A 26429-nucleotide genomic window follows, 5' to 3' on the forward strand; every position below is an offset into this window, starting at 1 on the left:
CTATTTAATTTGGTTTTGTCCTTTTTTTTTTTTTTTTTTTTTTTTTTTATGTGATGATGATTTTATCATCATCATGGCCTTTGGGACAATTCTTGTTTACTGAAGCCTACTTTCCTGAAATCTGATGCCTTTATTTTGCGCTTCTTTCCTTTGACTTTCATATGTCTCATGAATTATTATTGCATGGCTTTCTCACTCACTTGTGCCTCTTAACTTTATGTTCTCGACCAATTCTTCCCTAGTCATTACAACAAGGAAAGAAGTCTCTCTTTCAGTTGAGCTGTTTGCAATCTACATTTGCAACTGTCTCCAGGTCATTGCAAGGACTTTGTGGCCAGTTCACGTCTTTTCCCAAAGGAAGTACACAAAGCTAAAATGCCTTGCTATCCTTAAATCCTGATATCAGTACAATTTTGCCATTTTATTACAAATTGTTTGAATATTTATGATGATAATCTGTTGTTTACCTGACTCTTTTGACAATGCTCTTTTTAAAGTGTTTTCTAAAATTATTTTAAAGAGTTATATAAGTATAGCAAAAAGACAGATAGAATTCATAACACAGACTACATCCCCCAGCAATCAGATTAGGCCCACCCAGCACTGGGATAACCAGATGAGAGCATTGAAAATAGACATATCTCTTTAAACTCTGAGTCAGAAACACTTGCCAAAAGACTCTTCCCATGTTGCTCATTGCAACAATCTAGGTAGGATTTATTAGTTTGCTGCAGTGAAAGTTGAGTTACTTGCCAGTTTATTTGTAAGAAGATTATTATTTTCTTTTTAAAATCATATTGTCCAAAGTAAAATTTAAAAAAAAATCATAGGAAGTTATTGCCAGAAAATAAAAGAGGACTCTCAAAGACTCTTCATATTAGTAAATATAACAAATTAGGTAAAAATCAATAGAATCTCTTCTCTAGTTATGTTTGTGAGATAGATATAGATTTCCATTTAATAAAAATTAATTCCTTACCTTTTAGCTGTTCTGCAGCTTAATAACTGTCTTGAAAAGGTTTTATTTCTTGCTGTCTGAAGTCAGAGGGAATTTTGCTGCTAACTTCAATGGAGAAAGATTTCACCTGAAGCAGTTCAGTCTAATGATTTCTTAATAAAATACTGGAGATTAGTTTGAGCTTTATTACGTCAGACATCTGCATTCACATCTCTCTATTCCAAGGATCTTCTATTTATAAATGGATACTATTGAAAGGCTGCTGATTATCAAGGTGATGAAATCTATACTAGAGCAGACCCTTTCCTTTTAAAGTATTTATGACTAGAATTTCACAGGATTTGTGGTTCTGGGAGGGGGAATTTTCAGCGGTACATCTTTCAGTGCTGCTGGCAGATGTAATGTAGGGGGCTGAAGTTCAGCAATCAGTTAATTGATTACAGCCTCTGGCTCAGTGCTTGCCAATCTCCCTTTTCGCCTCTGACTTTCACAGTATCACTAGCTTCTTTATTCTTTTCCTTCAGTACAGCTATCTTGTGTTAGAACAAAACAAATACTATAAACTACAGAATGCAGGTCCTTCACTTCTTTGTTTTCTCTTTCGGCATTTCAATAGAAAAGGAGACCCTTAGGTGCTGTTGAGTAGTAGCATTATTTTGTTAGGGAACTAACAGCCAGCCTAGGGGGACTTTTCAGAAGTCATTGCAATGTCATATGGCTCCCCAGTGACAGTGGACTGCATCACTTACCTCACACACAGCCATCTGATGCTACTGAATCTGAGAAACAGCCATAAACATCGCAGTTATGGTGACCATTATCTTTCTCCTGAGGGATTTCACTCTTCCTTGAGAATCTCCAGAGTGATAGCACACCAGCACTGCAGTACACCAGATAATGATCTCAGACACAGAGGTAGACAGGTAGGATGGGGGAGGATAAAAATAATTCTCAACTGCTTTTTTGTGGCGTGGCATTTTATTTGAGTTGATAGAAGCACAATTCCTGTGCTCATCTGGTAAGTGCAAACTAAAGAGTCTTCCTTGATTAAAAAAACACAATTGAAAGTCACCTGGCAAGTGGAACACCACTGTGTTTCAGGGCAAACCACAACACCTTCAGACTCAACATCTTAAAGAACAAATGTATCCTTCTACTGTCTTTGTCTGTTGTATGATTTTGGTTCTTTTTAAAAGGCAGTATAAAAAATAACTTTCTTGGTTCTAAAACTGGTAAAGCTCTTGACTACTACAAGCTGGAGAAAATGTCACTAAGCCTGCCTTCTTCATATAAACGTTCCTTTCACTTTCTGTATGGGATGGTTTCACACAGGAGACTGGATTTGAACTGACCTGTTGTGGAAGATCATACATTTTTATCTTGCTGCCAAGTTATTGACCAAAATATTGAATTTTGTTCTGCATGACATGCAGTGAGGCAGACTTAATGCAATTTTTTTTTAAAGATAACTCCATCGGATAAACGTTTTTGCTGAAAACTTGAGCAGTTTGCTGAAAATACTGTAGATTAAAATATTATCAGGATTTTCTCAGACTACTGCCGTGAAGTGTCATTTCCTTTTTGAGGAATGACGCACTAATGAATTAATCAGAAAACATGTTAAAGTAATAGCCATAGCAAACCCAACTCTCTACCACTTTAGTACATACTGCTCTTTCTAAATGCTGAAATAATTTCTGCTTACATTGATAGAAGAAATCTCTAAGAGCACTTAATAAACTGTTAGTTAACCCTAATACCTTAGCATTAAGACTGAATGTGTGGAATTTTATATAAGAATACATTTTCAGGTTGATACAAGAATAATTTCATTTTCATTGCAACACACAAGAACCTTGTGAGTATGCAAATCCATGCATCTATTCCTGCTGCCCAAACAAGAAAAAAATCCCACATATTTTTTTCTTAAACAGGATGTCCACAGTGGCGATATAATTGCTATTTGTAAGCAGAATGGAGTGCATGACAGTTTTTTTATGGTTAAACACTGCTCTCAGAAATAAAATATAAGTTTCATACAAAGCCACTTATCCAAGGAGCTTTATTTTAGTAATAATCAAAACACCCTTTTTTGTGATGAACATTGTATTTATGAAAGAAAGTATTTAAGGAAAACTAAGGATAAGATTGACTTCATGACACAGAGAGACATGGTGGTATGAAGACAAGTAGCAACTCACAAATGTCTCATAAAGATGCATCAAGGGGCTCTTTGGAAGCCTTTCTCTATTTAATGGAAAGCAAATACTAAACCAGATTAATGACAGAAGGTCAGCTCTAATATGCAATACCCGATTCAGTGCAGGTTACAAGTAAATCAATCTGCTCCCTCAGTTCCAGGAATTCTCTCAAAAAATAAAGAGGTTTTATTGCTTAAAGGACCATTGTGTTATTAACTGAACTCCTCAGTGTGTTGAGAATTGTGTAGTACAACTCTAGCATAGCATCCCTTAAAAGCTTCCTCTAAACAGGGCTTTGTTCTTTGTTGAGCTTTGTATTTATTTTCTAAGGAAGAACTAGATGGGGATTTCAGGAAAGACATTCTTCATTTTAACCCTGGGCCACAGAAGAGTCTGCTAATGCAGGCTCCTGTGTGATGGAGGCCCAAGGGGAGCTTTGAGGAACCAGTGGGTGAGTGATGGCTCAGATGCGCAGCAGCTCGTGGCCCACGGAGCGCCTGAGCTGCGCAGAGCTGGCGCTCAGCTGCTGCAGTGCTCGGCATCCCCGTAGGAACAGAGTTAAGCAGCAGATTAGCTCCAGACTCACGCAGTTACAGAGCACCACAGGACTGCTTCCTGAAGATAAGCTCAGCAGTTGTGGAGCTTCCCTCATAGCAAATCTGGGACACGTCACCAATGGGATGATGATAAAGGTGTAATGTTCATGAATATCAACAAAAGCCTGATCTTTGTTTTCTTGCCAATTGTCTGACACAGGACAGAGTTGTGAAAAGCTAATCAGAGAACCACTCAGGAAATTGGAATTTCACTCATGGACACTTTTGTGAGGAAACAGAAAAATCTTTTAAGTTTTCCCTGGTGGATACTTCACACCATTAAATGTACAACAAATTACTTCCTCACATCCCTTGACTGCCTTCCAGCTTTACTGTGTTAAAGCAGTAGAGTGCTAAAATTGTTCTTTGGAGATGAAGAAGCATGGTCATGCTTTGAAGTGAATAAATATGTAATAGCAAAACTGCTGCTTAACAATATGAAACAAATTACTTTTAAAAGGTAAGACATTACTTGCTCCTTTCTTATTTTTAAATTTAAAATTCCCAAGGGTTAACAAAAGAGAAAGTAGAGAAGTTGTCTATTTTTCTATAATGTCCACTTCAAAACCTGCAATTACATTTCAGGGAAATTTTCTTTCCTAAAGAAAATTCTTTCCTAAAGGTATATTATCTAGAAATGAGATTTTATACCAGAGTATAATTTTGAAATAAGAATAAATTGCTTCCTCTGTGTTTGGACTAGACGGACACTATCTGTAGTTAAGGGTATTGCTACTATTGACTGATTATTAAAGCCAACCAAAACAGAGAAAGCAGAGAGGTGAACCTTTTGAAGCCTTAGACAAGGAGTGTGCTTTACTTAAATTATAATGAGCAGAATAGAAGGGTAATGATCAGATAGTACTGTGTGGAAAATCTGGCTTTGGTCTGCAAGCTACAATCTTATGTTCTTTTACAGCCTTGTCTTGATCTACAGAAGGAACAGAGTACACTGGATTTGTGAGAGCAGTTCTTCAGTATTTTTCCAGTTTTTTAAAGATTAAGTAGAAATTACTAGTTTCTCCTTACTTCCTTACCTACTTTGTGAAGAATAAAATTTCATAGTCAATCACATCTCTGGACTCACACATCAATGACAAATCTTGGCAGAAATGCAGCATTAAAAGTTCCTATTCAGAAAAATTAGAAAATTATTAAGGAAAAAATAATTTTAAAAAAGTTTTGACTGGTTAGTCAAAACTTGTCACTGTAATTGGTAAATTTAAAAGCCACAAAAATGTGGCAGAATTAAAAATAGAACAAAGTATGATTAATTTAGAGGTATTTGAAAATGTTAGTGAGGCATGTATCTAAATCTTTATATTTTTCTCTATTTTGTGGTTTACACAGAGAAGAGTATTTTCCTGAACTGTTTTGAGACTAATACATCCAAAAGTTCAGTTGAATGACAAATTTTTCTTTCCATCTGGTCACTGGTACCTCACAAGAAATACCTCTATGCTGCTGGCACATTTTAGAATAATGTTTGCTGAAAGCAAGGATCAAACTAGGTGTAGGAACAGTTCCCTGAGTATACCTGTGGGATGGAGGTTGCAATGGAATCACATTGATAAGACACGTGTAGGAGAGATCACAATGCAGCTGCACACACTCATTCTCTCTGCCTCACAAACATGCAGATCATTTGTAAGAACAGAAATATTAGTTTCAGAAGCTTTGAAAAGCTTCAGTTCATAAGCTCTGCAGGCAACATTTAGAAAAAAAAGAAGAATTTGTTGTTTTTATAGCCCAGTTGACTCCTCAAAACAGGTTCTACACTACCTGGTGGCCTTCTTTCCTTCTGACCACTGGCATTTCTTTTAGCAGACAGTGATAGAGGAGCACCTGAAAGGACTGTAGTGCAAGACCTGAAACAGTGATCTGAGAGGGAGCAGCAGTGGACACTGGATGCTTAAAGAAGTTATATGAAAACAAGACAAATTCTAATGCTATAAATATCTTATAATTACTAGTTTAAAGATTTCTTAAATTAAGCATGACTTCAGATATTTGTATTTAACAGCCCCTGAGGGATTTTTTTAGTCTTCCTTAAATTTGTCTGAATCCATTTCTACCTTTGTTCTTCATAATACCCTGTGGCAATGAGTTCTACATTTTAATTGCAATCATATTAAAAAAGTTATTCACTTGTTTTAAACCTGCTGCTTGAAAAATATCACTTGACAACCTCTTGCTCTCTCTTTGAGAGCTAATGAATGATCATCACTCCTGATTTTATAAACTTTTACCATATCACAGCTTTTCCAAATTGGAAGTCTTACTCTGTTTAATCTCCCTTAAAAACAGAGCTGTTCTGCACTGTTGCTTATCCTTGTCACATTTGTTCCTGCTTTTCTATTTCTGCCTAACACTTTTCAGATGAGACTATTAGAATGCACTGAATTACTAAAAAAATATAAATGTCATAGTGATTTATATGCTGCCTTAATGATGTTTTCTTTTACATTCTACCTTCCTTCCTTAACAACTTCTAGTATCGCATTTTGCCTTTCTGAGATTACTGGGCATTAAGCTCTCTTCAAAGAACCATCATAGCAATTTTGTGATTCCTTCAATTGTAACAAATGTTGCAATCATATTTGTATCTTCATAGATATGATTACTTTTGCCATTGAGCAGTATTTTGTATTTCATTGACCGTTTTAGTGTCAGTCAATTACCAAGTGACGCTATCAGTCACAGAATTCCTCTCCTTCTCTTCACAGGCAGGCTCCACAGACCATTTTTTAAGGCAGGGAGGATTATTCCTTAATACCCCAGTCTTGAAGATGAAATACCAATTATTTGTAAGAGACAAACAGGCTAAAATGTGATGTCCTGAGGTTGTCTAGAAAGCAGTGTTAGTTGTAGACATGGGCGAACGGACAGCTGGCAATGGTAATATACTGTTCAGATATTTTTGCTGTTTCTTCCTACTGTTTTTTCTCCCCTTTCCTAGCAAGTTCCAGCAGGAAACACAGTTCAGTTTCATTCCTTCATCCTGAGAATGAAAAAAAACCTGTTTTGCCTACTGTGACAAGGAGCCATTGATGTAAAATAGGTACATGTAGCTACTAGTTTACCATCAGTGACTGGAGCAACCTCTGTTTTTCCAAAGTCAGTCACAATAAATCCTCTGAGAATGCAGCCTTGAGCTTTCAAGGAAGAGAGGAAACTACTCAATATTAGCTTGCTAGTTTACCATACCTCATAAATCAGTATTTTCTACTCCCTTCACACCACTCCTTGCAAAACATTTAAAAGGTGCACAAGGTCAGAAACAGAGATCTAGCTGTAATATACAGTTAGAGTGCAGTATGAATCCCTATAGTTGGTGTAAAGAATTCATGAGAAGTAGTTAGGGAAGTACCACTCACTACAGGAGCACCATGAGGGAGAACAAGCCCATCAGACAACCTCATTGTTTTCTATGCCAAATTTCTATTTCCATAGCTTTTATAATTGGTTGTCAGTCTATCTCAGAAGCCTACTTGGCATCTGGAAGTCTAATCTATTTGAACCATGATCATATGCTGATTAATGCTGAGGGAAATTTCAAAATGTGTTTCTCTATATACATCTCTGTGGTGAAACACCATGCTCATATATATAGCATCTCATGAAAGCTTTGATTTTTCTCTCTTCTGTATATATATATATAACAAAAATACTAATCCCCCTTATCCAAATTTTGTGGCCCTAATTATTTGACTTCCATGTTATCACAGGACTTCTTCAGTGTTGGATGGAAAGATTTTTTGGTATATAGTTTATAGCTTAGATGGCATTTGTTTTACTCCTCCCTGTGGAATTATAAGTCTATGGAAATAGAAGATGTACTAAATGGTTCTGAAGGAAATCAAGCAGGAAGCCTTCACAAAAAATGAAAATACCAGAGAAATTTGTGTAAATTGAAAAAAAAAAAAAAAAGAAGGGGGGAAGCACATGTGCTAAATAGTTTTTAAAACAGCAATAAGTCAATAAGTTTCCTTTATTATCAAAGTGGCCTAGCTTCTGTACTTTTTCAAATTAAGAAGTTTTAGTCTGAACAATGTACTCCCTGAAATAAATGCTGTCTTGGTTTGAAACCAAGTGCCACCTCACTCACAAAGCATTTAGAAAAAAGATTTCTCTAAAGTATAGCCAGTTGTATTGCACATTAGTGAAAAAAGAAAAATTATAAATTCAGTACTGTGGAAAATAATAGTCCAGAAACAACAACTCTCCCCCTAAACAGTGTCAGTTCAGGACAGAATTGACCATAGTAACATAGTGAAATAAGTTTCTTCACTAATTGTGTGTGTGTGTGTGTATGTGTAATATGTTACAGGAGAGGAATCCTGTTAAATTTAATTATGAAAGCTCTTCTACAGTATTTCTAATGGAAAGTCACCATTTTGCAGCTAGCAGTGATACCCCATCACTGCTATGTATGTTATTCATAAATTTCATTTTTACTTATTTTTAGTATAAATTTGTTCCACTAAATGCTGTATTAATTATCCAGAAAAAAAGTATATTCATCTCCATTGACATTACATGAGGCCTAGAGGTAGCCTAATTAGGGCTGCTACTTTGCCCTCTAAACATAGCTAGTTTGAAAAAAAGTTTTATAAAAGAAGCATATCTTTCTCTACTATGAGTCTGAACAACCTTTGTTGGATTATAATGACACAAATATCTGATTTTGGAATGAATGTGATGAGGGATGGGTGTTTGATGGAACCAGTAGAGTGACAAAGAGGACTCCAAAGGTAGATAAGCTTCTGCAAGGTGGGTTATAATGTTTCTTTTAGGAGAAGACATAGGAGATATGCTTTAGGAGGATGCCAGCCATTGATGCTCAATACCTTCTGGTCTAGAACCATCCTACCCACAGCCACTCTAAACCTGCATCACCTCTGTGTGGCCATGGTCTGTGAGCAGAAACCTCCAGTTAGAGGTGTGGGACACATGGCTGCACTGAGGATGGAAGGAAGTATGTCAGGGACGCTGAAGGAGCTCCTCAAAACACTAATAAAAATGCAAAAATGCAGATTATTTTGATGTTTTAAAGGGAGCAAACTGGAAATTCTCTATTCAAAATTGTAGCTAAGTGATGGAAACTAATTCAAAGAAGCTTTACTACAAAAAAAAAAAAAAGCTCTGTGTGGTTTTAGGCTCACTTGACAAAATATATACGGTTTTGATATCTTTGTACTAGAAATGTTGCTTTTCAACTTCAGCTAGCATGAATCAACAGAGTCTTCAGCACAGTCACACTGATTTACATGAGCTGCAGACATGACCCATTGTATTTAATTTTAGGTACCTTATTAGAAGGATATTCACATATTGGAAGAAGATCTGAAGAAAGCTGCAAAAATGATTAGACTTCTGGAATGATTGATGTATGAGGATTGATTGCAAGCACTAAATATGCATAGTTTGTCTAAGAAATGACTAAAGGGGGACATGGTAACAATCTATAAATACTTGAAGAGTCTAAATGTCAAGGAGGGAAAAGCATTTTCAGGATACAGAAGAGATGCAGCAGGACAAAATTAGCAAAAGAAAACAGAGAATTAATTTCAAAAGAGCCCCCAAAGAGAGACCTTAGAGAGTGGAAAGGTGTTGTCTTTCCAAAAGAAAAAAAAATATAGATAGATACAGTTACAAATGCATGTCAGACTCCAGATCATTCCAAATGGTCTTGAAACAGAAATTTTAAGGCCAGTATTCTGCAAGTGATCAGACCACAATCTCTATTCACATTGAAGCACGGACTAATTTTTTAAAATGTTTAGACAACTATGACTCTACAAGGAACCCCAAAATTTGGAAAAAATGTGAATAAATCCACTGTAACTGCAACTGATTTAAATTTAAAATACCACTTTCAGCCAAGCAGTACCACATCCACTTTGATGAAAATAAGGAGAGACAGCAGATCTGTATTTTCCCTGGGTTTTCCCTGGGTTTATTGTCTCTTGAGCCAGTGGTATGATTTAGGAAACAACAAAGGAAAAGATTGCTTCTGGACATGCCTTCCACATTTTTTCTGTCCAACACAATATTTTCAGAAATGAGTGGGGACTTTTGAAGCTCTCTGTATATAGCACTGATATGATCATTACAGTTATAGATTTATGGCTGACTATGAATTTCATTAAGACCTAATTTCAGGATTCCAAGAAGTGACAAAAACCAAATATCTGCAATATACCAACAATAAAAAAGGAGATTCAGAGAAGTGAGCCTGAAACTAATAGAATAAATTATTGTTCATCAAGAAATGCTGTTATGTCCCCAATTCCAAATATGAGTGTGATGATGAGGAGACCTGTTTTGGGATTAGAAAGAGATGACAAAATATCTGGACTTAGAGAACAGCTCCAAATTCAAAACAGGAATTCCTGAAACATGATTTGTCTAAAGTTGTAACTTGTGTCCAAAAGTAAAAAATATATATAGAATTCAGAAGTAAAATAGATGTGCTTAACTGATTGTATTTCATTATATCATAGATTTTACAGATACTAAAACCAAAAGAAATCCCAGTATTGCTCTTTTTTATCTGTGGCATAACAGAGATTATAAAAAAATCATTCATCAATTTTTGTCAAGTTGAACTAAAAAGCATCTTTTAGAAAGATTTCCAGCCTAGATTTAAAGACTTTAAATGATGGGGAATTCATATCATCCTTTTGTAATTCATTGTAGTTTATGGCACTCCTCTACTAATATAAATGTGTTTTATTTCAACATTATGAGTTACTGATTTCATTTTCTAGCTACTGGCACCCTCTCTGAATAATTCCTACTATATTTATTTGTCAGAAATCCATTTATAAACCCAACAAGTCCTATTTTCATCTTTGGTTGAAGTTTACGCAGAATTTTTCCTTGACATCACATTTCAGAAACTTAGTATATGCATCTTTAAATAAATAGTTTTCTTATATGCATAATTTAATATCTTGATATAGAGTCCCATTTATTCACTGAGATAAAATGTATATCTGTAATGACCTAAGTGACCACAATGGATTTTGCAGAAACTTAACACAGGCTGAATTGTTCTGGCAAAAAAAAACCTCAGCTCATCACCACTCATCATTGCAAATTACATTTAGGTAAACATCAACATCTGCTTCCTGTGCAAACAGTCTGTCATCACAGGAGCCATTATATTATTATGAGTAGATGAGATGGTTTAATATTCATTACAGATATACAAGGTGCAAGAAACTGCTTCATACATGAGCTAATGAGCAGTAAATGTAGGAAATGCATTGTGCCAGTCTACACAGGTAACTACAGCTTTGAAACTTTAACTCATTTAATGTGAAGAATTCCAGTAGCATCAAAGACAGATCAGCAGTAATAGCTGTACTTAATGAAAACATGCTGTAAAAACTCAAAATTACTAGCCCATAAGGAAAAACTAGTGGGTGTGCTCTAGAGTACCAACAGTACCCAGGTTACTAATTTTTTCCATTTTGTAATAGTTTGTGTTACACTTTTTTGAAAAAAAATGTTACAATTCAGCTATAAATACTAACACAGTGAGATGGTTAAAGCCAAAATCCTATATTGTGAAATTCTTGAGCAGTTTTGCTGGATATTTAGACTTGGGACAGGGGAAAGAATAGCGGTATATCTGCCAAGTCTACACTTTTCCTCCATGTATAAATTCATCAAGGAAGAGGCAGAACAGATAGTAAGTAGGGCTTTTTTTGTCACTTCTTACTCATAGTACTCACTCACAGAGCTGCATCACTGTGAAAATTAAGAAAAAAAATTATAAAAATATAACAATTCCTTTAATTATTGCCCTGTGGAATTCACTGAATTTTGATGTTCTCTGTTAGATTTGGCTTAGTTTCCTCCTATCTGGAGGAGTCTAGTTCTGAAGTATAGCCTTAGCTTGGATCAAGTGCTGCTTTTCCAATGGAAGTAATCTGTGACTGTCAAAATGCTTTCTGTTACCTATTCAAGTGACATTTTAAGGGTATCAATGTGGTGTGACAGCAGAAGTCTGAATTTCATTTGTTTGCTTTATACAGAAGGACTTTTGCTGGATAAACCATATAATGGACCAATAAAGAAGATAAAATGATAAAATTTGTAGTGTTCTAGTTAATATCCTTAAATCCAGGTCTGAAGGATTAACAGGGGAGTCTGTAAAAATCATATTGCAGTATTAAAGCAATATCAAGTCAAGAACAAACCTAAACAGAAATTTTGTCCCATCATGTCATAAGTTAACATAAAGACTTTTAGAATATATAAGAAAATATGAGTAGTTATGCCCAGTCAAATCAGAGTTTCACCTCATCCAGGAACCTATGTGATGTGGGCTAAGAAAAACCTAGATAAATAAAATAAGCATGGGGCAACCATAAGTGATATCTCTCAGATAAACTCCCAGTCTGTGAATTAGATCAGTGCAGACTCAGAAGTACTTTTTAAACAGGTTTTAATGGGTTTTTATTTTCTGAATTTCTTTTATTACTTTTTGAACTCATCAATGCCTCTGACGTTGCTAGTACCATGTGGCAGTAGGTTGGACAACTTAATTATGAATACTGCACAAAATTAACTTATTTTATTTGCATGAAGACTGCTACCCCATAATTTAATTTTGTGTCTGTTAGTTTCTGTACTGTGAGATAAAGTGAATAGTTGTTTCCTACTCTCCTTTACAGTGTCAATAATGACACTGCTTCTCTGGATTTTCCAAAACTATAAGAAAATACCTAAAGAGTCTGTCCCAGGACAGGATAACTACTGGCTGACTTTTTCTGAAAAGGAAGCATGTACAAATCCTGAACAAATGTTTGTATTTAAGCCAATTAACTATGTTCACTCTTTCTACCACTACCCCTTACTCCAACTATAGACCCATAGAACTGCTGATGACTATAATATACTCTAAAGGAGTTCTTTTCTTTCTACTGCAATCTACTTTTTTTTTTTTTTTTGAGCAAGCTCTTATAAACCTCATATCTTTAATCATCTCCAATAATTGTGACTCTATAAACAGCAGCTGCATTTTTTTTTAATATGCAATTAATTATTTCTTTTTCTGCTCAGAATGGCATTAAATACATTCTCCACATCATGCTAGTGCTTAGCAACAAACTTCAAGATACTAAAATAGTATAGATTTCTTAGCCCCTCACTCTTACCTGCTGCTCTACACTATTGTAACAATGCCATTGATTCATTATCAATACCATCAACAGTGGCCAATTAAGCCACTTCTAGGAGTTGGTATCAACCTGTATGAAACAAAATACGCTCCATTCAGTTCTGACCTTCACTATGTTTAGCAGAAATCTATTCTCCAAGTCTGAAGGCAAGTATAATAGTCCTATTTCATCAGAAGTATTTCTTCTTCATAGCATATTAGAAAATGGTCTCCTATATTTCAACCTAACAGAAAGAAAATACATAATGTGAGGGTTTGGGAGATTCAGAAACCTTTGCAGTTTCAGTTTATATAGTAAATATAGCATACACCATTTATAGAGATATTTTTAACACATTAATTCTGTGAGCTATATTAAAATGTTAACTTTGCAGGAAGGAATTGCAGTTATATTGGGTAGCAATGAGAATATGTAATGATCTGAAATCAGAGAAAGCTTTAGTATTTATTTGTTTCCTGCCTGCTTAGTAGTTTAAAATGCTAGAAAGTCTCCAAATCACCTCAATATGATTTAATAATTTTGAAAAAACTTCATTTAGTCCTAAAAAACAGTAGCATGATTCAAAGTTATGCATTCCTAAACTCAAATAATTTAAACTGCCCATTTGTTCTGCATCAACTGAGTATGCACTCTCACACATGCACAAATAAATATATACCAGCTGTTTGGACAGATACTCAGATGATAATCAGGTGTTTCAGTCAAGTGTTGGTATAGCAAATTCCAAAGCCAGAGACCCTTCTTCAAGAAGACTAAGTGCTTCTTTTTGCAATAGGCCAACTTTTGCCCTGGTTGATGGTTTCCCCACTGATCTAAAGCAAGGTGATGTCTTGGAGTGAAAATTAGTTAAGTCTTCATCACTGAGAAAGCTCAAAGCTCAGAAGGTTAGGCCCTGGTTATATCATGGGCCTAATATCTAATGCTCAGTGGGGCAAAACATATAATGTGCATGGATTTCACTCTGAAGTTGACACAAATTCAACACAGAATATATAATGTTGTCCCATCTTGTATAGTAACCCTAGGGAGGAAAAGATGTGAATTTTCTACATGTACAGATTTTAATAACTTTGAAGTCTTGTAAAATGCTGAGTTTTTAGCAATTTTTATTTGAGGGTAAGGGGGCTGCAGCATTACTGCCTCTCTTATTTTGTGACTGTGAAATTCTGTAAGCATAGGTAGTACTATGAAGAAGTAAAACATCCATATGCCATGAAGAGCCTTTATTCTCAAAATGGGACAAAATGGGAACTAATTTTCAGTGCAAGCAACCACTCAGAAGCTCTATCCATATCATGAAAAATAATGTTTTGATACTCCAAAAGCAGGTTCTGGGCAGTCATCCCTGTTTAAAATTAGAAATAGCTAGTTTGTTACCACAAATTTTAAGCAGAGGATAAAGACATCTGCTGATTCTTTCCAAGCCATTTAGCAGAGCTAATTAATATTTAATAAAAAAACCCCAAACAATTCCAAATTTATAATGTATAACTTCATAAGTACATGTGCAAATTTCAGAATAAACTGTTTACAAATAGTATTAAACTATCAATAAATTCAAGTGTCTTGTTTTCAGATGAACATAAAAATTCCTCTTTTTTAATTGAAAATGACTTGGCAGCAGTCTGATCGCATATTTCTGTAACATACTTTGATATGCTATTTTAAAATAGATGATTAAAGAACCTAAGGAAGATAGAAAACAGAAGAACGCTAAGCATTAAAACAGAAATTGATACATAATTACCTCTATCCTGTGTGCTTATAGGCAAAACAATTGCACATGTCCTCTTAAACATATTCATTACCACATGCTTGTTTCACTTGGCTACCATGAGACTACTTGATGGGATTGAGATCAGGCACATGTTTAAGTGCTTTGCTGAATCAAAGCCTAGAAAAGTGAGCAGAAAAAGACTCACAACAAATTTTAATTACAAGACATATCCAATATTTTAAAAATCATTTGACATGCCCTTCATATCTGTGAAGACAAACTTCAATAACAAACCAACTCTTTTATAATTTGGTCCTAATTCTGCTAACCTCATACAGACCAAGCTGTCAAAATGAAATGGAATAGCTCTGCGAACATGAACAAGCTCAAGTTTCTCTCTGTGTTTTCCAAGAAACGAACTGATTTGTGTTTATAGTATATTGCACAAATGACTCACTCAGGCAGCATCTGTGCTAAGTACTGAGTGGGACAACATTTTATATCAAGTAAGATGACACATTTTGCTCTTTTTTGTTTGCAAATTTTCACCAAATTTCTCGTCTCCACCCAGGCTGAATATTTTTCTTGGACTTCGGATCAGCTTTGGCCTAGCTCTCACTGAAGCAGAAGCTAATGAGTTTCTCCCAAAGTTAATGAGTGTCTCCCAAGATAAAAGGAGTAAGGTGACTAAAGGTGAGGATTCTTATCAAGTCTAGTGTGTGTTTGTGGCAGTGAAAAAAGCTTCAGCTGTAATCATTTGACTGGCTTTCTTCTCTGAAGAAGATGCTTGTAAAAACATAGCCAACAACAGATATCACTGAAAGGTTTTGTAATCTGCATTCTTATGAATACACATGGGAACAATCACTAACTTTTTCTTTCTTTAGATTTGTCAGGATTTTGTTGCACATCAGACAGTGGGCGCCGTCAAAAAAAAAAAAAACAAAAAAAAAAAACCAAAAAACTGCTCTGTAGAAGTGATATTCTTGTATGAAACCATCATGGTAAGAATAGTAAGCTCAGCTGGCTTTCACTAGTGATCAGCAATCTTGGCCAAAAATAATTTCTTTTCCCATAATTCTTAATTAAATAATTCAAATAAGTATTTCCAACAGCCTAGTTGTGTAATGGCAAAGAGCAGGCTCCATTTTAAAAGTCAGTTTTCTACATGTAAAATTTTGCTGGACTAGCTGCATCTCCTGCAAATATAAATTCTTAAAATGCCTTTGTTCATAAATATTTTTTCAAAGTATTTTCAAGTAGTAATATGCTAAATTAAAATATGGACTTAGGTGGAATTCAGTGCAAAATTTAACAACAAAGTCTGTTGCAAATGTTGGATGCTGAAGGCATACACAAAATACTAATTTTTCCCAAGATTGCTGGCTACACCTTCCCAAGCTGAGTTTAGTTTAGAATGGATCTGGATATTTGTTGTGCCTGGCTGGTATCTCCTTATTCCGGTATGCTTTTAATGAATGCTGAAGTCCATCTTTTGTCTGTTAAGCAAGAAAATATTGAAAACTTTTATTTCAAAATGCTCTTCTAAGTGCCATGATAGGCCTTATACTACCAAATCTAAGAAGGAAATGGGGCAAAAGTACTTCACAATGGACATTGTAACCAATTTTCCTATTAATTCAGTTTAGTAAGTCATAAAAGGAACTAGAAATTTTTCTGTATTGTCAGAATACCAAAGCAAACAAATGTTTGGAGGCACTACAGAGAGTTCTCTGAAAAATTTTCATCACACAGGCTGAAATGAGATAAATTAAGCTGTTACCATGACAAAACCCAGGAGGTTTGGAAAGTCTGTGGGAGACAACTAGAAATGCAGAAGATGTATGAACAACTAAGTCTTTTAAATACTGGTATAACACATTGAAGACTGACTATATGACCAGGATTTTAATCATATATGCATTCCTTGCTTGGGTCCTTCCAGTAATACAGCAGTATTATTTCCCTGTCTAATCATAATTCACATAAAAATCAATTTGACAAATCTGAAATGCTTTTCTTTCTTCATGTTCATAAAGAATAATTTATAATATTAACCACTAATTGGTGGTTTATAATAACAGAAACTGTAAAAGATATTTAATTACATGTCGAGTGTAGTATAAAATCTCCTACCAGTTGTCAGTACTTGTTTTCTTTCTCCTTTTTGCTTTCTTAATACGTCTAAAATATTTGCTAAGGCAGTTTACACAGTTTGATCTTCTAGCATTTAAATATGAATCAACACCTGACTACATATCTTAAATCTGTAAACTACATTTAAAAATGGCATAATACCATGTGTGAACAAGTCAACAAGCTGCTACATGTGATTTTAAGAGCGTCATTTCAGGGTAACATAGAGCATAAATTGACACATCATATAAAGGACTCAGATAAGCAACTCCTGGCTTGGGACTCCTTATATTTTAGGGAACAGGATGGTGCTTTGTCTGCTTCATGGTCAACACGGTATATGTGGGCATTACTAGTATACAATTCATTAGTGTGTAGTAGTGGCATGAAAAAGCAAGCAAATTGGATAACTAATTTTCAAGTGAGAAACATCTTGAAGTTGTGAATTGCTTTGAATGCAAATCATAGAATCAAGGAATCATGGAATAAATTAGCTTGGAAAATACCTTTTAGATCACTAAGACCAACTGTTAACCAATCACTGTCAAGCCCACTATTAAACCATGTCCCTGAGTACCACATCTACATGTATTTTAAGTACCTCCAGGAACAGAGACTGCGCCATTTCCCTGGACAGCCTGTTTCAATGTGTGACAACCATTTTGGAGAAGAAATATTTCCTAACATTCAATATATTTTCCTAATATTTAATCTATTTTCCTAACATTCAATTCAATTTCATAGCATCAAAAGAAGCATGGCCAGCAGAAGTTCAAGGAAAATGATTCTGCCTCTCTATTCTGCTCTCATGAAATTCCACCTTGAGTACTGGATTCAGTTCTGAGGTTCCTAACATGGGTAGGACACTTACCTGTTGGAGCAAATCCAAAGAAGGGCTACCAAGTTGATGAGAGGTATGAAGCACATATCCTGTGAGGAGAGGCTGAGAGAATGGGAATTGTTCAGCCTAGAAAAGAGAAGGATTCAGGGTGACTTAATTGTGGCCTTCATTGAGGGGCCCAGAACTGAGCACAGGATTGGAGCTGTGGCCTCAGCAGTGCTGAGCACAGGGGGACGGTCACTGCCCTGCTCCTGCTGGCCACAGCAGCGCTGATCCAGGCCAGGGTGCCATCGGCCTTCTTGGCCACCTGGGCACACACTGGCTCATAATCAGCTGCTCTCAACTAGCACCCCCAGGTCCTTTTCCACCAAGCAGGTTCTCAGCCAATCTGTCCCCAGCCTGTGGCACAGCCTGGGGTTGTTGTGACCCCGGGGCAGCATCTGGCACTTGGCCTTGGCCCATCAATCCAGCCTGTCCAGATTGCCCAGCAGAACCTTCCTGCCCTGCAGCAGATTGACACCCCTAGTGTTGTCTGAACACTTGCTGAGGATGCATTTGATCTAAGTCATCAGTAAAGATATTAAACAGATCTGGACCCAAAACTGAGCCCTGGGTAATCCCACTTGTGACCCAGTTGGATGTAACTCCATTCAGCACCACCCTCTGGGCTCAGCAATCCAGCCAGTTTTTTTATCCAGCAAATAGTGCACCCGTCCAAGCCATGAGCCGCCAGTTTCTCCAGGACTAAACTCCAGGCAGACAATATCCACTACCTTTTCCTTGTCTACTAAGTGGGTCAACTTGCCATAAAAAAAAATAAAGTTGTTTAAAGAGGACTTGCCTTTCAGCAGCCCATGCTGGCTGGGCCTCATCACCTGTTAGTCCTGCACATACCATGTGAGGCCACTTGGGATGATCTGCTCCATGATATTCCTCAGACCCAAGGTCAGGCTGACAGGCCTGTAGTCCCCTGGATCCACTCTCCAGCCCCACTAATAGATGGGCATCACATTTACTGCCTGGGGCCTCCCTGGTCAACCAGGACTGCTGATAAATGAAGGAAAGTGTCAAGTGAACACTTCTGCCAGTTGTCTCCCTACCCTTGGGTGGATCCAATGTCATCAAACTACAGTATGCAGCAAAACAACAAAAAGCATTGGGTTTTTTGCATTGAGGAGAAAGGAAAGAATAGGAGTTCATTAATGTTGCTGAAGCACTTGCTCCAGCTACCTGGGAAATGGTGGGAGACATCAGGGTATTATGAAGACCTCCCATGAATGTGCATCAGGATAAGGCCTGGTGAGGGGAATCAATGTCAAACAGCCCCAGGATGTTCATGGGCACATGGATGGGCATCAGCTTGTGGATCAAGAGGGCTGTGATCAGGGCAGGGCAGGGCTGCCTTGCAGCGGAACCATCACCACAGCTGTAGGCTGGACCTGGCCACAGGCGCTGGGCCTCCTGGGAGCTTTCAGGGATGGGACCTTTCAGGAATGAAGAACCAGGGTTTGCCATATATCTGTATAATGGGGAAAAAATAATTTCCTTCAGAGCAAGAGATAAGTGCATATGGATACCTGTTAGCCCCATCTGGGAGCTGTTATAGCAGGTTGCAATAGTGGTTTGAGCTCTGGTAATTAGCATTCGGGTTCCACGTCTCTCATCTGGGAAAGGGCTGGCCACTCAGCTGTGTGTGTAGGGGCTGTCAAATCTCACCTCCAGCTGCACAGCAGGCACAATTATCTTGTCCAGTGCCTAGCTGTACATAAAGCTCAGGGACTCAGAAACAGCTTGTGCACATCTGAGCCTGCTGCTCTTCACTTTGGACTTCATTACGCATGCCATCACACATCCCAGGCAGGTCCATTGATCTCCTGTTCACTCGGCTTGCCCCTGAAGCCTGTGCTGTTATAAACCATTGAGGCCTCGATAAAATTTCATGTGAAAATTCAACATCCAGCAGCAAAGTGATTTCAAATATTATTTTAAGAGTTTTTTTTGTTTATTATGGATTCACAGAAAAATCTGGTAATTAACTTTTTATATTTTTTTTAAACAGAAAAACACAGTTTCTGCAAATAATTTTTCCAAGTAAACTGTTTTTCCTGTTAGAAAATAAAGATATGGTCAGATAATCAGAATGAGAAAAGTTTGGGGTCTTTTGAAATTAATGGAATTGCTTTATTTTGTAGTCTGCATTAACTTCAGTCTGAGTTTTGCTGCTTCAGGAGCTCACAGGGGTTATAACTCAAGCACATCCCTTCCTCACTCTCTCAAACAGAAATAGCTCTGTGAATGGATTACTTTTCCCATGATATATGACCACTTTTTCATGTTTGAAATTGCAACACATGATGAAAACCATATTATTATATCTTGAAAGCAGATCATATGCTACAAAACTTAGCCATGAAGAGGCATATGTAATCAGAATGATATTATAGGGCCTTGGAGACTTCTATTAATCTCAGTCCAAGCTGCTCTAATTTTCAAATATCCAAGTATTTTACTATAATCGCAAACATCATTATTTAACCCTTTTTCTGAATTTTCTGGTTTATGATAATGTAAAAGAAAATTTAAAATAAATTCCCACAAACTTCTGCAAAAAAAGTGTCAAACTTGCTATCCCAATCAGAAAAAATCCGAAGTGCGAAAGGATTACCAATTTTCACAAGAGAGATATTTCAGTATTTAAACCCTCTTCTCAGAGACAAAAAACTAGTCATAACACTACCCGTAAAACTTAACCTGTCAGAATTTTTTCAGTTGTTTTTGTAGTAACTATGTAGCTCAAGAGACCTGGGAACCACCATACTAAATCTGGAGCAGCTACAGATTAGAAGGAGGTAGATATTTTTCATTTTAATTGATAGAATTACTAAATTGGAAAATACACCAAGAGAAACACATACATACATGTCCATATACATATACACTCATAATATAAAAATCATAATGTACACAAATGTTTATATATTTGTATATTTTATATATATTTATATATATTTATATATTATCACAGGAAATTATACCAGAAGTAGGTCTATTGTGAGTTGATACTCAAGATGAAATAGTGGCTATCATTTGGAATTCTGCAGCTAATTTGTTACTGTGTTAGACAATTTGCAAAAACCATAGAAGGCATCAAGTCTAATTACATGTCCTAAGCTGCACTAATACTGAATATTTTTATATGTTGTTTCAGGAAATGCAAACTGATTTCATAGCAATGGCAAAAGACACATTTCTTAATATCTGGAGAATACTTGGCAGTGTGATATGATCCGTGTTTTCAAGGACAGATCTTAAACTACACTTTCAAAAGGCAGAGACATAAATCAATGGCAAGATGTTCTTGTAAACTGGATACAACAGGTTTTCTGTCTCTTCCTTCTCTTCTAATTTTATGTGCTTTTCAAGTACCAAATGGAAATGTTGATTTGAGTAAGGGTTTCTAAAGCATAACTTTCAAGGCAATAGAAAGAATAATAGCACACCTGGATGACTTTCTATTAACATATTGATGAAACTATAAACCATCAGAAACATTTCCTCAACAAACTTTTATTTAATGCAAATATAGTTTTCCTATCAAAATATTATTTCATAATCCAAATTCATTGCTAATGAGCTAAGAAAGAAGCACTACACATTTTTGATTTGTCATTGCTATTTTACTAATATAGAAAAAGTTTATGTCATTCCAGGGAGTTCTGATCTTTGTTTCTGAACACCAAACTTTCTGTTTATATATGTGGGCATGTTGTTCATGAAATTATCTGAAGGTTTGAAATGTTCACACTGAAGAGGGCAAAGGAACATTTTTTTAGAGAATACATTTGAACAGAGTCAGAACTCTTTTTACAATTGTCCTCCCCTTCTTCTGCCCTCCCCTAATCTTGTCTTCATGGTATCATTGAGGATATAGGAAATTTTATATGGAGTGTGAGTATAGCTAATTTTCCTATAGTATCATATTTTCATATCACTTCAGGAAAGTCATCAGATAAAAAACCCCCATATTTTGTTTCTCAGCATCAACATGTTAGGGCACTGTTTCTGGTATCACATCAGAAATTCAACTCAGCAGATAACACTCTATTAAAATAATACAGTAAAATAGCTACTATTTGCCCATAGCCTTAGTTTTTAAAACTGATATACAGTCTTGCAATTGCAAATTATTATCTAGCCCTGGGTTTGGGTGTAAATGCATAAGTTAGAGATGGATATATATCTTCTGTATATCTGGATATATCAGGATATATACTTCTGTTTATAAGTATATGTCTTCTGTATATCTGTGTGTACCTTCTGTGTTCCTCTACAGAAATTTACAGATCCAAACTGAACAGGGTTTTACAAGAAGTTTTTATGCTATTTACCTCATCTGGATATGTAATTGCCTGATTAAACTTAAAAGGTAAATACTGAGTCTTTGCAATACCATGTTGTACTGACATAATACTAGAATAATTCTCTGGTGAATCAGCAAATCCATTACTCTACACAAATTGTCTCTAGAATGACTTGTTCTTATATTACTGCAGGTGTAAAATGGAAGTCTAAATAAGGTCATCAAAACTAGTGAGTTTCTATTCTATATACAAATCTCTGACTTCACAAGTCTGTCTCCTCCCATTTCTAATGACCAAAATATTACCATATATTCAAAACCTCTATTTTGTGAGTTGGTTTATTGGAGTTCAGAGTTTTTTTGGGGTATTTAGGTTTTTGTTTTATTTTGCTGGGATTGTTAAAATAAAAAATTCCTGGTATAGTTAAAATTTATAAATGGCATCTATAATCTTTACCTGGGAAAACATTTAGATATCAAAGACCTTGAAACTTATTTTAGCAATCAGGTCCACTGATCCAACAGCAATAGAATCAAACAAAATATGTCTGACCACTTGTAAATATCTCTTTATTGGAATAATTTTAAGCTGTGTCATCTTATTTGTGCATATAGATGAGAAATAAAACAATTTCAAAATTTGGTTCATAGCAATTATAAAAGTATTATATATTTTACTAGTGCAGCTTGCAGACTTTAATTATATCCACTGTGAGATATGAGCACTGCTTCTTTAATTTCAGAAAAAAATACTAGAAAATGTTCATTAGCTATTAGTACTTTCTGCTTCTTTCTTTCATAATTCTTGTTACGTGATATAGTCATTTCACTCCAGGTCAGTCGGCTCAGTATCAAATCTTAGAGCAAGTATAAACATCAGAAAGCATTACATAAGCTTTTATTGGGAATATGTGAAGAGATTCAGATCAGGGAGGTCCTAATTGTCATGCCTGTCTTATCTCCAGTGAAAATAGTGAAGTACCAACTACTGTTTCACTCTAATTCAATTTGGATTTCTGCAGTTTTACACTAGAGTGTTAAACTGAAGACAGAATTATCTAACGTAGAAAATAAGCATGACCTGAAGTTCATGGAGGCTGAGTCCTCATTTCTGACAGTGGTCAATATCAGATGCATCACAGGAAGCTATAAAAATCCTGTGCAGTAAGGCAGATTATAACATGGATACCTGGTTTATCATGGATGCACACAACTGATTTGAAAGGACTTTCTGTGTCCATTGGTCTTTGTTTTAAAAGAAGTAATAGCAGCTCATACTGCAGATTGGTTTAATGCAACTGGCAATTAAGTAGAAGACATTACTTATGCTTATTTTTTAAGCTTTATAAATTCCATAGTATCAAATTTTATTTTTTTACACTCTAATGATTATTATGTGTATCCCATTAATCATCAGGAATGTGCAGATTGCAATACAAAGCACAATATGAGACACATTGCTCTGTATTGCTAAAGATAGGGATTCCTGGGACTGCAGTAGAGGAACTAAAAAGTTCAGAGGGAGATTTGGCTTTGCATAAAGAAATGCAAATCAGGTTTTTGCAGCCATAATCAGAGTTACTTTGTTTTATTGTAAGACAGTACATTAACTCTGCATTCATTCAAAATACAAAAAATGTAGTCCGTGAGATCATTCCATACAAATCATGTCTGTAGGTAGCATTTCAGACTGATGAAGGTGTTTTTTGTTAATGACATTTTAATTCTTTAGAGAAGGCACTGAAAGCATCAAAGCAGTAAAACAAAACCAGGAACTGAAAATTTCTCTGGGGATTTCATCAGAAAGGTTTTTCTTTCTCAAAGGCAAATACCAGGTTCATTTTTAAGCAAAGATAACAGCTGCACTATCTGTAAAAATATTTTATACATACACATGAATACAGGCAGCGTCTTTGTGAAATGAGAAAATATTACAGTCTTTACGGACTGGTAGGCTCACTAAAATATGAAATGGTAATGATTTGCACAGAATTGTAGAGGTAAATCAGTCTGAGAGAATGTTGAAGCATCTGACTTTAATTCTCATGCTTCAATGAAATGCACTGCTTTTTCCCTCTTGCTGTTTCATTTCTCAAATGGCAAGTACAGGAGTGTATATATTTGCAGTATGGAGCAGATAACAATGCAATAGGAACTGGAAAACTCCATGAATATCAGCTTGTTCATATCTGAATTGCATTCCCTGAATGTTAAGGCATTTTTGCCGTTTCCAGGCTTCTTGTTGATTCTTGTAAACAGATGGAGCTCTGAAATGCTTGCAAGCTTCCACAATTACTTCAGTGTGTGCCACCTTTCAATTTTCTCTATTATTTCAGCCTATATTTTGTTCATTATTGTCATCTCATAATAAAACTGCACATCATGTTCAGAGAACATCTCAGTCATTAATGAAAAGATACCCGATTACCAATACAAATTTTCTTGGGATAGGTTATCAGTTCCTTTTCATTTCTATGACCTCACCTATCCATAGTGCTCATTCCCATCACACCTGGCTTCCATTTTAGTCAGTCATTATGAGAAAACTGTAGCATTTCATTGTCAGAGAGGAATTATGCCACAAAATTAAAGAGATGTGAAAAATACCTGTCTTGGAAGCATTGTCTGACAAAGCACAAGTTTCCCTGATACAAACATAAAATCCTACAACCTAATTTTCTCTGATTCATAATTTCTGCATAAATACTTTACAGTATTATAAATGACATAAAACTGTGTGTGACTTGGCATTAATACATATTGAGAATGAGAAGCTATTAAGAAATGTGTTGTGAGCCTAGATCTATTTCTGTAAAACAAACTGTTTGAACAAAAACAGGCAGACATGTTAGCAACAAGAGGAAGCCTGTATATTGCTAGCAGTGAGAGCTTCAAAGCATTAAAAAGAGACAATCACCACTTTGTACTCACTTTTTTCTTTCAATGCCTACATGACAAACACCCACGTTTATAAGGAGCTTCCCTATCTATGGTAAAGACAGAGATGGATGATTTTTAAATCCTTTTCAAAATCATGTGATGATCTTTTCCTCTAAATTCTAAAATTGCATCAGACAAAAAGATGAATTTAAAAAGGTCTATTATGTATTCAAGCATCCATGGAGCTATTAAATTAAAATGGAGTGAAACAAACACTAACAATATTGAGACATTCCATATCAGAAGCAACTGACACATTCTCTCATTTTGATCACTGCAAATAAGATTTTGGTATCAGTGATTTTTTTATAGATGTAAACACTACAAAGAGTAAAAGCAAGAAGAAGTCCACTTGAGGAGTTTTATTCCTGCTTCCTGCAGCAGCATAGCCTCTTTTCATTCTGCAGCAATACATATTAAATAACTTAGGCCTTTTTCATTGAAACATAAAAGGACACATTGCACATATAATTGAGCAGCCTTACCTGAATCACTAGAAACCAGGAGGCCTAGATTCAGAATATAAGAGCATTTCTTAACTATAGAAGACCTATGTGCAAACTGTGTAAATGGCCATGCAATATCTGCATCATATACGTGTTAAACAATTCTGTTGTGGCATATGCATGGAAAGAGTGTCTTTAAAATGTCATATTTTTTGAAATACTTAGCCACCTGGATTCTCCCATTCTAACTTTTGTCATTGCTTTGTATTGGAAAACAGTTAGGACTGTTCAGCCATGGGGTCATTCAGCATCACTGAACCATGAATTCCCTGAAACAGGAAGAAATTATTATCAGCAGATATCCATCAGAATACTGCTTAGGCACTGAATGAAAATGGTCCATGCAAATGCTTTATAGATGCTCCTAAACAAATTAGCTGGTTTATCGAAACTGAATTTATTCATAGGAACACTGTCGTTTCAGACAGTTTTTGGTCAAATTGTTGGCAGCCACACTGTTGCTATACAATATTGTTGCTACATGCCTTTTCAGTACTTTTGAATGTTTTCTTTTCCTTAGAAACACATTTTCATCCTGATGAGACCAAAATCACAGTGAAAATAAAAAGTTAAAAATCAAGGTCAAGGTTTATATTAAAACATGTCAGTCTATGGAAATCTCTGGTGGATTATTGCTTTCAGAGGGACGGTTAGAAAAGAATGACATCCAAAAAGGTTATGGAACAAGAAAAATACTAGGCTTTGACCAATGCCCTTACCAGATGTTAATTTTCTTGCCTTGTATATTGATAATGGAGATATTCAAATCTCTTAACTTTGGTGCCTGGTGGCCTTGTACACAGGACAGAATGCTGGACACACAATGCTGGAAATTATGCCCCAAGACCACAAAAGTCCCATTAGCTTTTCATGGTGTGCTTTGTGAGTGGGTAAGCTACATAAGCAACAGTGTCCTGTGACACTGCAGATGCCCTAGGGTATTGCCCAGCCCCAAGATGGGTGCGCTGGCCAGCAAT

The 26429-nt window shown here is 35.8% G+C and overlaps 1 long non-coding RNA gene across 4 annotated transcripts in view; it reads left to right on the top strand.

Moving 5' to 3' along the window:
• The window catches only part of LOC115494715 (uncharacterized), a 155579-nt gene that overhangs the window by 87791 nt on the left and 41359 nt on the right, over positions 1-26429 (top strand). For all 4 annotated transcript variants that reach the window (XR_012055292.1, XR_012055291.1, XR_012055296.1 and 1 more), the window contains one exon: positions 15241-15362. This is a non-coding gene — a long non-coding RNA (uncharacterized lncRNA). The remainder of the gene's footprint in view (positions 1-15240; positions 15363-26429) is intronic.

Source organism: Taeniopygia guttata, chromosome 1, assembly GCF_048771995.1.
Source record: "Taeniopygia guttata chromosome 1, bTaeGut7.mat, whole genome shotgun sequence".
NCBI lineage: Eukaryota > Metazoa > Chordata > Aves > Passeriformes > Estrildidae > Taeniopygia > Taeniopygia guttata.